This window comes from Protopterus annectens, chromosome 1.part1 (assembly GCF_019279795.1).
Source record: "Protopterus annectens isolate FY-2018-M chromosome 1.part1, PAN1.0, whole genome shotgun sequence".
NCBI lineage: Eukaryota > Metazoa > Chordata > Ceratodontiformes > Protopteridae > Protopterus > Protopterus annectens.
The window spans coordinates 574,477,995-574,492,939 of record NC_056726.1 but is presented as its reverse complement, the minus strand read 5'-3'; positions in this window follow the sequence as shown (position 1 = coordinate 574,492,939).

The following is a 14,945-nucleotide window of genomic DNA, read 5'->3' as shown; positions in this document are numbered from 1 at the left end:
TTTTCTTCAACCAGTACATTTTAATTTTATTAAGTCCAGTAGCTTTTTAAGTTTTCCTTCTCTTGTGTGAATTTGACTTCATATGCATATTTTTCTCTCCTCGTTTGCTTAAACTAGTGCAGGCCTTTTCATTAAAGTAATTAAACTTCAGCTATCCTCTTTTCCATATCGATACATCCACTAATGTACACTGTGATGCTCACAGCTTTAACTACCTCTGCCAGTTTACTTTTAAAAAGTATGTTAGCACTAGCATTTTGTACTGTCTGGCTGGGTAGCTGTAAACAGATAAAATAAACTCACCATTTTTAATCAAAAAGAAACCCAGTTACAAAGTTTACCACTGTAGTGGATCTTTAAAAATAGTACAAGTAAGTGCTGATTAACAGTACAAATTTTACAAGTAAGTGCTGATTAACAGTACAAATTTTACTAAATTTTATTTTTCTATGTAAAGGATCTTTTAAGTATGGAAGCATGTTATAATACAACTTTCAATGACTTGTATAACTTTTACCTCTGCCAGTGTAAGAATCATTCCATAGTCACAGAAAAATGCACTATTTGGCATTGTCTTAGATATCTCTGAGAAGTGTTAAGTATATCTGTATAGTATTGAGGCTAAACATTCAGCTGTAGCCCCACCCTTTGAGCACACACACCTATTACTAACAGATAAATAAGTTATGACTAACTACACTGAAAAAGCATCAGCTGTATCTCAGGAAGTTATAAGCTCAGTAAAACCAGAACTTCACCCCCACAGTATGCTATAGAGATTTCCTACTGTCCGCAGTAAATTGTATTCAGGTTTACCTTGTTGTGGCAGTGGGGGAGACCATAACAGCAAAATACTGGGTTAACTCTGACTGTTTGGGCTTGAAAATGCATAGGACTTGCACTGTGGCCTGGCAATCTCCCCAAAAATATCTTGGTAATTGGTAACAGTATTGTGCTTGAAACAGATGTGCACCTCATTAGACTTTGGAAGAATTTTGCAATAGTGTCATGGCTAATGGGACCAAAATCAGGGACATCTTAATTAGATCAAGAAGGATTAAGGCTAATTATGACATGGTTGTTCATTTTGGAGTGAATGTCTGAAACATCCCTCTTGTACATTCAACAGGATATAGTGGCATTATTGAACATACTAGCAGCATGGGAAAAACACATCTACTTAGAGAGCTCCTACTACCACCTTGGATGGCACACCTAAATATTACAATAAAGCACTGGCATATAGTCAGTGTGATTTACAAACTAATGGAGGAGTTTGCATCTGATGGGCTTCACCTCCATCCTTGGAGAATACCAGTAGTGAAAAGGACGTTTTCCATCCGGATTTTGATTTTTTTTATGTTCCTCAACTTTCAAGTTAAAAACATGAAAGATATATACTATTAAAAAAACATTAGCAGTGAGGGTGGTTTTGCTAAATGTTAGAAGTCTCGACAGTAAAATTGTTGACAGAAACTATTATGTGCTTGGAGGATGCTGATGTGTGAATCAGAAGCATGATTTAATATAACAAATTCCAGGGTATACCTTCTTTCACTGTTACCGATCATATGGGATAGGTGTTCGTGTCTCAGTCTTTAAGAAAGACCACCTAAATGCTTAGAAGTCAAGAAAGCAACTTAGGACTAGAAATTTGCATACAGATATCGGCAATGTTTAATATATTATAACAGGAATTTACCACACAAAATCTGTGTCCCTGTCAGCACATAAGGTTCACCCAACCAAACTTCAAGATGTAAAAATCAATGAAAATGTAATAGTTTTGAGATATTTTAAATACTCAAATAATGACTGGGTAAGTTGCTAATCAGTAAATAAATATGGCCCAGATTTATTAGACTATGTGAATCAAAACAGTTTGGAATAAATATCAAGAAATCTAATGTCTTTCTGCTCTCCTCTCTTGGCTGCACCTTTTTTAGTTAACAGAGATTGTGATGCGATTATCTTTGAGTAGAGTCAAACTCGGAGACACACAGTAGCCTTCCTAAATAAGTTGTTTGATCTAGACTTTACAGTAGAAACTATGATTCATTAAATGACCACAGTGACCATACTGAAGTCTGATGAGGAGATTTTTAGTGAGTTCAAAGATATTAACTTTTGTGTTCTTTGGCACATACTGGTATGGCACAAACATGCAAATAAATTAAATAAAAGGCTCTTTGGAGGAATTGAAGCATTAGTAAGATATATATAGAATGAAAAAAAGATAGAACTTCACTTTCAAAAACTGTAACAATAAACTCAGCTTGGTCTGATATGTTGACAACAGCAGAAATGTGTTCTTTATTATATGAGGAAAAAAGGAAAAACTATGAATGCAACATTATCAGGTAAACACCTGAGGATATGGCATATGTGCTTACAGAAAAAAAATGTAAAAACCGTATGCAAAATTTTTAATAAGCAAAGAAGTATGACACATAACTGTAGAGACAGGGAAGATGTTCTTTGTATAATAAATACAGACATGATGTCTGTTGTCACAGACAAAATTAAAAATTAGTTCCTTGGGCCCAAGCAACATACCTGGTAGTTCCCTGTACATAATTCTGGAAAATCTTTTTAAGAATCGGTCATGATAAGCAAAATGTTAGCAAGTGGATACATCCATGCGGTTAGCATGTGAATATATCCATGAGCTTTGGTAACAGGTTATAGTGATGCCAATTCAGAAAGGGTGGGTTGGGGATCATAGCAGATATAAACTTTGAATCCTAGAATATTTTTTTGAAGTGGTAATAGCAGCACTTGATGAAGGGATGAAAAATGTACAGTACAGAGTTTATCTTGACCTTTCTGGGGCTTTTGATACTATTCCAGATGGGGAATAATTGACAAATTGAAGCTTTGAATGTAAGTCTGTATGTAATTCAGTGGGCAAGACTTCTTAAGCAGCAGACTACAATAATTCACTGTTGTCATTTACCTTTCTGTCCCAACAGGGTTTACCAGTGGTATTCTACACAGCTCTATACTTTGCCACTTAGTTCAGACTGCTTTTCTCAAATATGACCAAGTATGCTGATAAATGCAAAGTGAGAAACTTGCTTGTTTCAGTAATACTGTGATAAAATGTCAGTATTTCCCAATATTCTCTACAAAAAGAAAGTACAGATTTGCTACCACAAAATGATCCCACCATTAATGTCAGCGAATGTAGCAACAAAATACTTGTCAAAAAGGACATACATTGTGTAATCATAACCAATAACCCCATCTTTAAAGATCTACTGAAAATAGTAGCTCTAAGGAAAATGGATAACAGTTTAACTATGTCATTTAAGCTTAGGTGGACTAGAGAATATATTTTCTGACTTTGGTAGACATGCACACACTTATAGTTTATTCATTCCAAATAGATCATAATAAAATTTTTTGCCTCATTGATCAGATCCAGCCATCCTCAACCCCTTTTCCCATTTTGAATATGGGGGTCAGGGTGTCACTTCAGTAGTGACAATCCTCTCAAGCCAAGGTTTTCACCGCCGGGTGGCTAGCTCTGCTGCGGAAGTTCATTCATACCACTCACTTGCACATATACTCTCACCTACAGCCAATTTGTAGTGTCCAAACCACCTACTGCATGTCTTTGGAATGTGGGAGGAAACCGGAGCACCCAGAGGAAACCCACGTGACTGCAGGGAGGGCATGCAGACCCGCACAGAAGGCACCCCTGCCGAGAATTGAACTGGATAACCTCTTGTTGTGAGGTGACACCGTTAACTGCTGCACCACCGCGGTTACCCCTCCGTGATCTAGAACCAGTATCGAATACTATGCTGCACTTTGTAGCCTCTGAGCAAGTATATCAAAAGAGCTGGGAATGGTATAATCACTCCTCCTAGAAAAATAGTAGGATTTATAAAACTGGAACTATTTAGAAAGGTTTCAGGGACTGTTACATTTTGTTTCTTATAGGTTGCCATGAAATGGTCTCTGTTGGGTAATATGTAACCTGGTTCTGTTTTGAAAATCTGCTCCTGTAATGTACATCTGAGGGAGCTAACACCAGATAATTTTGGGGAACCTAGTACACTTCAGTAGTCAAACTAATTCTAAGTTGAAGAATTGTGTTAGATATACAGTGCAACACATTCCAGGATTGCAATCTGAAGAAATCAGTCATTATTTCAAACATAATTGTGATATGTATATGGAAGTAGAAAATATCAACATGAGGTTACAGCAGTCAAGCTTCTTAAAATCCAGAAATTTGTAAGCTTGACATTCAAATTTATAAACCTATGGAATTTTCAACTGATGTGTCATTTGGTGTGCTGTGTAATGAGGAAGCATAGTAAAGTGACATTGGACAGTGCAGTGGTGCAGCAGTAGCGTTGTCGCCTCACAGCAAGATGTTCTCTGGTTTCATTTTTGGCTGGAGTGCCTTCTGTGCGGAGTCTGCATGTCCTCCCTGTGTTGCTGTGGGTTACCTCCATGTGCTCTGGTTTCCTCCTACGTTCAAAGACATGCATCTGGAGTGTTTTTCCCCAGGCCTCTGCTGAAAATCGGCTCTGTTCCAAGTCGGACTTTCCTGGTTAACAAATGTTAGTTTATTTATTATTATTTTATTTATAAAAAAAAAAAGATGTTTCGTGTTACTTATGACATGTGAACCATACATTTATAAAAATGAAAACAAACCATATTGACAATCTTAAATTAAATTAAATCTTAAAAACATGTCTTAAAAAGCATTATATCATCACAGACCATATTGACATAATTTTAGTTGCAATCATTATACATCACTTATAATCTACACAATCATTGTCAGTCAAACATTACCTAGCTCATTCAAATCCTGCTTTCTTTTAAACCTCATTCCTACCCTGCATGTATTGTTCCCACAGTTCCCATTTTTTCTAGCCCAGCCACTATAATTACACTCAGCTTACTATTTTTATGTTTATGCAATTGATCATAGCATCAGAAAAAATCATTCATTCCCTTGATACAATTTGCTCTCACCAGAAATCTCTCTAGAGGTCATCTGCAGGGAATGTTTAAGTCTGCCAACTCATTACACTCCAGGAAAATATATTATCACACCACCAACATTTGCTGTCTTTTAATGATTGGTAGTTGATTTATAAAATACCCATGTAAGTATTTCCAGACAAAAATTTTAAATCTTCAATGTTTTGTTGCATATTTTGGAGACCTGTATATACCCCCATTGTTTCTTTGTGAACTGCTTATCCAGTATATCTTCCAATCCTTTCTAACCACTTGTGACTGATTCTTATAGCTATCATGCAATATTTTATATGCTCTACTAATTATTCCTTTTTTAATAGACACTTCTGTTCTTGATTCTACTAATAACTCTACCAGTGCTAGTCTTTCATTTAGGACCCCCATTTCTTTCTCTTTGCCTATACTCTGATATCACTCCTTGATAGGGAAGGCAATCTTTAACCTGCAATCCAAATACATTCTTGTAATCTTTCCATTCTATTACTTTTCCCTCTTTAGTTATTTGCTCCAAATACCTTGGTTCCTTTGCCAGTTTTCTCCAAAATATTCCAGCCCCCTCTTGCCTATTGTCTGTATCCCTAATTGCCATCATTCCTATCTGCAGAATCTCAGTTCTCCATTCCTGTGTTGTCTTAGTTTTTAGAATACTTCTGCTAATTTATGAACATAATATTCTGTATGATTATTCTTATTCTTAAAGATCTGCATTCAGAATCCCAGTCTCTCTTTGTTTCTAGAGCTTCCCCTGTTTCATCATAGTCATCCCTTTCCACTTTGAATTATAAGTTTATGTTTGTGCTGTATTTAGGAGCTTTAACTATGTAGCTCTGAAATACCCCTTCAAACCAGGCATTCCAATCCACATTGTTCTATTGGAAGAATCAGCTTATCATACTTTACTCTTGCCATCTTCCCCTCCCAGATAAAATCGTTCAACTGTTTAATTAATTGATATCCACAGCTTCTCCTCTGGTTGATAAAAAAAATATGCCTGACCTGTGTAGAAGACTAAAGGGACTAAAAACATTTTAACTGCTTGTACCTTACTCAACATATCCACATAACAAGAGTTTCCAGTTTCTCAGTTTTTGTATTATCTTTTGTTTAGTCTCTTCCCACATATCTTTAGCCACCACCGCGGAATCGTTTTTAATCCATACTCTTAAGTACTTCATTTTATTATGTCCCCCATAAATGTGGATATTGCTGAACCAAATTGTGTGTGGGTACATAATTTATAGCTATTGCCTTTGTTTTAGCGTCATTCATTTTGTATCCCAAAATGATTTGAAACGGTCTCAAAATGTTCCACAACACTGAAATGCCCTTTTCTGGTTTTATCAGGTGTAAAATAATATCTGCAAATACAGCTAGCTTTTCTTGACTACCATCCCAATTATATCCTTCAATTTCTAAGTCCCTTATTTTCTTTGCCATTCGTTCTAAATATAATGCAAATAAAGGGGAGGAAAGAGGACACCCTGTTCCTCTGCTCAAGCAGAAATTATCAGAGAGGAACTCACCACTCTAATGTTTGACTCCTATCCCTCATATATCCTCCTAATCAACCTTATTTTATCAGGGAATGCAAATGTTTCCATTGCCCTGCTCATAAAGTCCAATCTTATTCTGTAAAATGCTTTCTCTGCTTCAACATCCACCTACAACAGTGGTATTTTCTTACATTTACTTCTGTCTGGGTCATCAGTGTTTTGTTAATGCTGTCAAATATTTTACCTCCCTCCACAAAACCACACTGATGCATGTATATCTATTGTGGCATCACCTTTGCCATTCTTTTAGCCAGTATAGACGTAAACACTTCATAATAATGGTTTAGGATTGAAATGAGCCTATATGATGCTGGATCTGGTGGTTCTTTACCCTCTTTAGGTATTACAGCCACCAATGTTTTTTTCTAGGCCGTTGGTGCTTCTCCTCCTGTTAGAATACTGTTAAACAAAACCTTCCAGATCTTTATCAGGTTTTCCCTCCTAGCTTCCAAACTTTCACAGGAATACCATCTATTCTTGGAGATTTTCCTGTGGATTGGTTCTACATCACTATTATTTTTATCTTATCTCCTCCTATCTTAACTGTTAGTAATTGAGCCTTAACTACCTCTAACCTTGGCATTTTTAATTCTGCCATAAACATTTCCATTTGTGCCTTTTCTTGATTCCCTTATTTCTCTGCTTTATATAGACTTTCATAGAATTTCTGAAATATTTCAATACCTTTACAGGCTCTCTTGTTCTCTTCCTTGTTATAGGCTCCCTAAGCTTGGCGACAGCCCTTTCTACTTTCTGTTGCCTGAGTTGTTGTGATAAAAGTTTTTGTACTGTAGTTATTATCAAAAAAAAAAAAAAAAAATGCTTAACGGCAGTCTTTATAAACTCATGCATATCATCAAGGTAATTCCTTATTTTCTGTTTAGCATTCTGCAGTTCCACCTCTTCTTGTTCTGTGAGATTCCCCCTATTCTGCAATATTTTAACATTTGTCAGTCCCTCTAAATAATTCCTGTTATTTCTTAACCATCTCTCTCTCTCTTTTATTTCCACCCTATTTTTAAACTCCAATTAAATTTTATCCCACTCCCTAGCTATATTTTCAGAATACATTTCTATCTTTTCTAATAGCTGCTGAATAATTTCCACTACCCATTCCTGAAATTCTTCTGTTTTCACCAGATAGGTAAGAAAGCACCAGTGTCTCGCACTTATTTCATTATTTATTTTTATTTATTTTTGTTTTAGTTATTATTGGCATATGATCTGAAATAGTTATTGGGTGCATATCGAGACTTTCAAGTAAATACACGTTCCTGTGAAATGCAAGTTTTGTCTAGTCTAGCCCAGGTTTTGTATCTTTGGGAATAATATGTAAATTCACTCTGAACTCCTAGTACTAAATTCACATCTTCCATGCCAAATATTTTTATAAATTTCTTCAAAAGCTACCTTCCTTTGTTATATTTTTCCTTCTAGGCCCTAAGGCACATCCCACTGCTGCAAATCAAATTCCAGTACCCACCTATAAGTAATATTTCTTGCTGAAAGCTGATTATTTCTCCCAGAATTTTCTTAAACTGAGTTATAGCAGTTTTAGGTAGAATATAAATACATGCCAGTGTTGTCCTCCTCCCTTGCCAGTAGCCCCTTAGTACTACAAATATACAATTATTATCTTCTATCACTCTTGGAGCTGCTTTTACAATTAATAAAAGTACTCTTCTTTTTCTTTGTCCCAGGTATTCCATTGAATAACAGTCCTGAAAACCTTTCTTTATCAAATTCACACGTTCATTTCTTTCCAAGTATGTCTCCAGTAGCATAGCTTTGCACTCTACATTCTTTAATATAGTTCATTACTCTTTCTTTTTTGTATTTATCATTGAGACCATGGACATTTAAACACACAATGTTTTAACACAATGATGTTTTCTGCAATCATTCCCACCCTTTATGTACAATGGCTTTTTAAGTGTCTAGTTCAGCTTTTGTGTTACATGCTTTCTACCTTTCCTGTAATTAGTGTTCCAGATACAGATTTGCTGTATCCAGGACTGTTTGTAAACTTCTGAGCCCCCCAAGCCATTCTGTGTTGGAGGAAAGCCTTCTAGCTTATCAGTGGGAGTGGTAAGCATTAGGTAACCTGTCTAACACATAAGGAGTGGTTCTGGCCCAGAATTTGTAGTTATTGGCTGTTTGGGCAGTCTTCCATCTCTCTCAACTTTCTGATTTGAAGGCCTGCATTTGCACTTTTTTCTGTCGTGTAACTCCTAGGCCCATCTCATTTGCTCACTCAAAAAAAAAAAATGTATCTGCTTTTACTGTATTTGTGTTTCGTCTTACTTTATTTTGCTTTTGCGTAATCTTAAAAGTACTCAATTGTATTTATTACTGCTTGGTGTAACTCATTCTAAGCTTTTAAGTTTAAGCACTTGGGCTTCAGACCAGTTGTTTTACATTAAGAAGGTTTGTGGTCTGCACTGTAGTGGCAGAACAGGTAGCTTACATCCTTCTAAGTTGGGAACTGCTGATTGAGGGCTCAGTGTCTGTTATTCTGAAAGTGTATTAACTCTGGTTTAAGCACTTGGGCTTCAGGCCAGTTATTTTACATTAAGAGGGTTCGTGGTCTGCACTCTTGTGGGAGGAGAGGCTGAGCTCTGCCCTTCTGAGCTGGGAATTTCTGGTTAAAGGCTTATAGTGCCTGCATATTTGAACTGCTTCTTACTGAAATTGCTACACCTTGTTTGCTGTAGCATAGACTAGATCCAGGCCTGCTGAATCCAGCTTTGTTTGTATTCTTGTTGTTTGTTTGCTTGTTATTTCCCTGAAACGCTAATTCCACCTAAAACATGGCTTTTCAGCGCTTCTGTGGATCCCTAGTGATATCTGCATTGCTTACTGTACTTATTTCCTTGTTTCACTTGAAAGAAAGTTACTGTCTGTCGTTTTTTGCATTTAAGTTACCTGTAACACATTGTGTTTAAGTTACCTGGCACTTGCTCACTAAAGCAATTAAGTCAGCACTAAAAAATTAAAAGTACTACACCCTGACAAACTCCCCTTGAGTACCTTGTTCCCCATTGGCCCTTTTTTTTCAATTATAAAGGAATTCCCAATACTATTCTAGCATGTCCAAAGGTCAGTTGTTAATCTCCTCTCTGGTCCAGCTGGTGAATCTGGGAATCTTGAGGCAATGTTACAACTGCCTCATGTACACAGACAACCTTCTCTTCCTCCCAACAAATTCCAACACATGTGAGAGATGCAACCATATAGCCAAACTGGAGGCTAAGCTCTCTCAACTCAGTACTGGCGTAACCAGTCAGGAGGAGAAGGAAACCACAATTCCAGTCTCACATAGACCTACCACGACAGCAAACCAAACACATAAACACACAAAAACATACTTGGAGGCTCTAAATAAAAATCTTCCTAAGCAGCAGACCCCTCCAAAACAGACACCCAAGCAACTGCTACCCCAAAATAAAACACGTGCAACACATAGCTCACAAAGCCAGTGTGCCGAACAGTCACAGCCCTTAAGGCTAAACAACACACCTGATACACTTGTAATAGGTGACTCTATTGTCAGGCACACTGATGTCCCGCTCACCAGGCTGAACAAGGAGAAGGTCACGGTGAGCTGCCTGTCGGGCGCTAGGATCCGCCACATAACACAAGCACTCAGGTCACTCCAAGGCAAGTACAAATATGACTCTGTCATTGTCCATGCTGGTGTGAATGACCTGAGACATACCTCCCTGGACTACATGAAAAGACATAGAGGAGCTCTCTGAGCATGTAGCCCAGGCCGGTATGACCCTGACCTTAGCATCTTACCCTCACCAAGAATGATGCCAAAATATGAAGACAAGATGATCAATTTCAACAATTGGCTTAAGTATTGATGTCATTCAAAGGGGATTCAATGCCTGTCAGCCTGGGATGACATGCTCGACAAGCCATGATGCTTCGCTAGGGACGGCTTGCACCTGTCACCCCTGGGCTTTTGGATATTGGCAAAGGCTCTTGCTACCCCCATAGTGCCTTTTTTAGGCAAGGCTCAAAAGACAAACCCACCTCCATAGGCATCACAAGGGATAAGAAACTAAGAGTAATGCTACTCAACGCCAGAAGTCTAAACCTCAAGATGCACGCACTCGGAACTCTCCTTAGCATGGAGAACATCGATATCTGTGCAGTAACAGAAACGTGGTTCAAGGCTCCCGAGAGCACCCCAGCACTACCAGGTTATACCTCATACCATGCTTTTCGGCCCCAAAACTTGGACCGAACCACAAAAGGAGGGTGAGTATCAATATTCGTCAAAGATACCCACACCACCAGGTTGGTGGCACAGCACGAAGCATCAGAGACTATCCATGTGCAACTAACAGTGGGTAAAACTGCCTTCCAGTTTATAGCCTGCTACAGACCACCCTCCCAAACCCAGGAACCCCACTCGGCCTTCCTGAGAACACTGGAAAATATGAAGGTCTCTCCAAACACCATTATATTGGGCGACTTCAACTACCCAAACATAGACTGGGAGCATTACTCTAGCTCCAACACCCTAGCCCAGTGGTTCCTAGAATTTATAAACTCAAATGCTGTGGAACAACTTGTTACCACTCCCACAAGAGGGGAAAACATACTGGACCTGATCATCACCAACATGGGGACTCTATGCTCCAGATCAGAAGTGTATCCCTCACTGGTAAGATCAGACCATAAACTAATCTCACTGGATATTCACATCCCGACCCCACCCCCTGCCCAGAAAGCCACAGTGAAAAACTTCTCTAAAGCAAATTTCACACTCCTCAAAACCGAGGTGGAATCCTTCAAAGCCCCTGGGCCTGTAGAAAATACGGCCCATACTGCAGAATCCTTTATAAACGCATTCTATGAACACCTTCAGGAATGCATGGATCATGCAATCCCAAATAAAACCAAGACCCAATCCTCCAATGGCAGACGTCCTGTCTGGTGGACCCCCCAAGACCCAATCCTCCAAAGGCAGACGTCCTGTCTGGTGGACCCCAGCCATAAACAAACTATACAATAGAAGGAGGAAGCTACTACATGATAGAGCAAAATCCCAAAAAGGGAAGGCATCTCTGATCAGTATTAGCAAAAAAATACAGGCACTCATAAAATCGTCTAAGGCCAGCTTCTAGAGAAAAATTGCACAGGACACTAAGGATAATCACAAGGCTTTCTTTAGTTATGTTAGGAACCTGGGTGGGAATTACCAGATATGCTCAGAATTAGTCCAAAATGACAAAAAATACACCGAACCCACAGACATTGCCAACATCCTAGCTGACAGGTTCAGCGCAAACCCCCACCAAAAGGGCAAATATCTATCCCGGCAGAGTGCTGCCCCCCTGACATCTCAGATGCTCAGGTAAGAGCCGCCCTCTCCAAAGCAAAAGCCATCAATGGGACCAGAGGGTGTCCCAGGCTGCGTCCTACATGAACGCCAAGAAGAGCTAAACCCAAACATAAAACTGCTGTTCAATCTCAGCCTTACTACAGGATATGTACCCAAAGAGTGGCGTACAGCAACAGTGGTCCCTCTCCACAAAGGTGGTGCCTAAACGGATCCTGGAAACTATTGCCCCATAAGCCTGATTAGCTTGGTCTGCAAAGCTACGGAAAGGATCATCATGGACCTTATAAATAAAGATATTGGGGACCTACAGACACTGGATCCTACCCATTTCGGCTTTAAGGGCAGATCCTGCCTCTTAAACCTGGTCAATTTCTTTGAAACGGTCACCAAGGCCATTGACGAGGGGAAGGTGGTCCACACAGCCTACCTGGACCTCGCAAAAGCCTTCGATACAATACCCCACTTGGGCATTATAGATAAGCTCACCATTTTAAATATAAACCCCTATGTCACTAGATGGGTTGCAAACTGGCTCAAGGACAGAACCCACATGGTTAGAATTGCTGGAGCCATGTCAGACTCCAAACCAGTTACAAGTGGCATCCCACAAGGCTCAGTCCTGGGACCTCTCTTGTTTGGTATATATTTCTCTGAGGTACAGGCCAACACGGAAGGACTGTGGCTGACCAAGTTCGCAGATGACTGCAAACTGGGCACCATAATCGACTCTCCAGCCGACACAAGCATCCTCCAAATGGGCCTCATAGAAACAGACAACTGGTACCAGAGCCATGGCCTCAAGCTAAACACCAAAAAGTGTATAGTCATCCACTTTGGCAAAAACAAAGTGCGCACAAATTACCACATAGGTGGTAATCCATTAAGTACAGAAGAAGTAATTAGGGACCTGGGGACCCAAGTTGATAGCAATCTCTCATTTGACAACCACGTGGCCAAAGTGGTTAGAAAAACATTTTATATAGCCCACCTAATCATGAAAGGATTCACATCTAGATCAGGGGAGGTCATTGTGCCTCTTTACTCATCCCTCATCATGCCAATAATTGAGTACAATGCCCCTTTTGGGATGTACCTTACCAGACACCTGCAACAACTGGAAAGACCCCAAAAGTACCTCACCAAGAGGATCAAAGGGCTCAAACAGATGCCATATGCTGCCCGGTTAAAGAAACTTCAGCTCTACTCAGTGACATACCGCCTGCTCAGAGGCAATCTGTCGCTGATGTATAAAGCCATGTCCAACCTGGAATTAATGGTCATGCTGCACCTCAGAAAATCCAAATCCCATCGAGCTACGCGCTCGAGAGACTTGAATCTCAGCACTGAAATAAATAGGACATGCTGGAGGGACAGATTCATAACCCAGAGGCTCCCTTCACTCTGGAATAAAATCCCAGTCCAGGTTAAGCAGAGTCCCTCATTGACTCTCTTCAAGAGGAATCTTGATGAGTGGATGGGAGATCGTAGGTTTACCCCGGGTATCACTTCTGTGCCACTGTTAGACAGAGGCACAGTATACTAACCTCGAAAAAGGGCATAGCAAAATTAATTTTAAAATGGGTGGCGAAAGCCAAACACACTCTGGCTAGGCTTATAAATACCCTAGGGCAGATAGCCTAGTATGAACCTATGCATACACTGTTTGGCAGGTTGATCTTTTATACAGTTTTGTGTCATATCCATTTGAGTCTGTCACATCTTAAGCCCTCAAAATGCACCCCAATACCCCCTAAAACCTTTTAACTCAATACTAACACACAAAACTATGTACATCTTCAAATATTGAAGTTTTACCCTCATAATAAGACCAAGTGCCTCAAACTGACAGCAACATTCTCAGCTTAGGTTAACCTAAAAGAAAGGCAGCTGTCCCAGATAGGAAAACACTTGAATGCTTTTAGAAAACATTATCTCCTACCCATTTCTCTTTATCAGATTGTCTCCATGGAGACATGAGAACCAAATACAGAGGTACTTCTAAACATACATTTATTTGCTAGAAAAAAGCTTTATAATATTCAACACTCTTTTTCATTTACTTGCTTTCTTTTAAAACGTGTTACTAGATCAAGCTAAAGGCCTTAATCCAGTCATTCCACTATGCAAGAATGAGGAAAAGTACATCAATTTTTCTTTTGTCATGCTTTTTTGGCCAGACTTTTTTCTTCTCAAAATTTGTTTTTTATATTTCAAAATACATTTGAATGAATTCCATAGTATTTATACATAACATCTTAAATTACTATGTACACTATTTACTTTAGCCTGACACTATAACAGATCTTAATGTATACAGTTACTTTTTAAGTATGTCCAATCCATTATCAGAACATCTGATCAATTTATTTTATAGTGTCACTCAACAATAAGACTTTTCTCCAAGGGTTGTTGATAAATGACATTGGATAAATTCTTAGTTCTTTAATTTTAATTTCCAATACTGCTGTGGTCTTTAGTAGGCTGTAGAAGTCCTCTAAAGTTGGTATTGTGTTTGTATTCCATCTTGTTATACACTTCCTTGAAATCGCAAATATAGTCCATACTAGATACATGTTTGACCTATTCAAATGAGGACCTTCGTTCACATTTAATAATACAAGAGCTTTAGTTAAATAAAATGATTAATTAAATAAAGCTTGTAGAAAGTTATTAATACTATTCCAAAATGGCTTAATTTTAACACAATCAAAGAAAATGTGGTTCTAATCTGCATTATGTACTTGCTTACATCTCCAACATATTCCTTTTATGAAAGAACTACTGTTTCTGTCTGGTGTTAAGAATGCTCTGTGCAAGCATTTCCAATTAAAAACTTTCTAGTATTGTGTAAAAAAGGATGTTTTTATATTTTATTGATAATAAGATATTTGTTTTAATATCTTCAGTTAACTGTATTGGGTGTCCTTTTGTTATATATTTCCAATATGAGGTTTTGGGTGTTGTTTTATAGTTTATCAATATTTTGTAAAATTTTGTAATACTGTTTCCCCTGTCAAAGACAT